The sequence below is a fragment of the Hipposideros armiger genome, unplaced genomic scaffold (assembly GCF_001890085.2).
Source record: "Hipposideros armiger isolate ML-2016 unplaced genomic scaffold, ASM189008v1 scaffold_1167, whole genome shotgun sequence".
NCBI classification, from domain to species: domain Eukaryota; kingdom Metazoa; phylum Chordata; class Mammalia; order Chiroptera; family Hipposideridae; genus Hipposideros; species Hipposideros armiger.
In genome coordinates, this window is record NW_017732517.1 from 54,763 (window position 1) to 55,334 (window position 572).

Genomic DNA, 572 nt, shown 5'->3' on the forward strand with positions numbered 1-572 from the left:
GTGGAAGCTTCCTGAGTGCTTAAGAGCGTTATGGCTGAGGGGACATGTGTGGAATACTAAAGTTCTGCTACATGGTCTCTACCAGAGTCCACCTTACGGTCCAGCAACATATGGACTAAAAACACAAATTACTCCCCACCCTCCAACTACACCCCTGATATACAATGGTGGAGCAGGGACAATAACTACAACAAAACTCTCTTTCAGAAAGGGGAGTGAAGACCCATAGCTGTTGATGGTCATCATCTACTTTGAAGTCCTACTGGGCAGGGATTGGGTGGTTCCTCTGCCTGATTAGATTCAGATTCGCTCTCTGAAAGTAGCTTTTTTGCTCATTGCTCTCCAAGGTCCCTGGCACCTCCCTCTGGGAGGGTCTTCCTCTTTCATCACCCTCTCTAGCCGCATCTGCATGGTATTGAGAATTTGTGCTCCTTTGGGGCTGTAGGACTTTTCACCCACCTCCTACTATGAAAGCTTGAAGATTGTATCAAAGTTAGAATACCCCAGGTTTCTGGTTTCCTTCACAAAGCTTTTACCTCAAAACTTTAATAGCCTGCAGATCTATTTGCTTC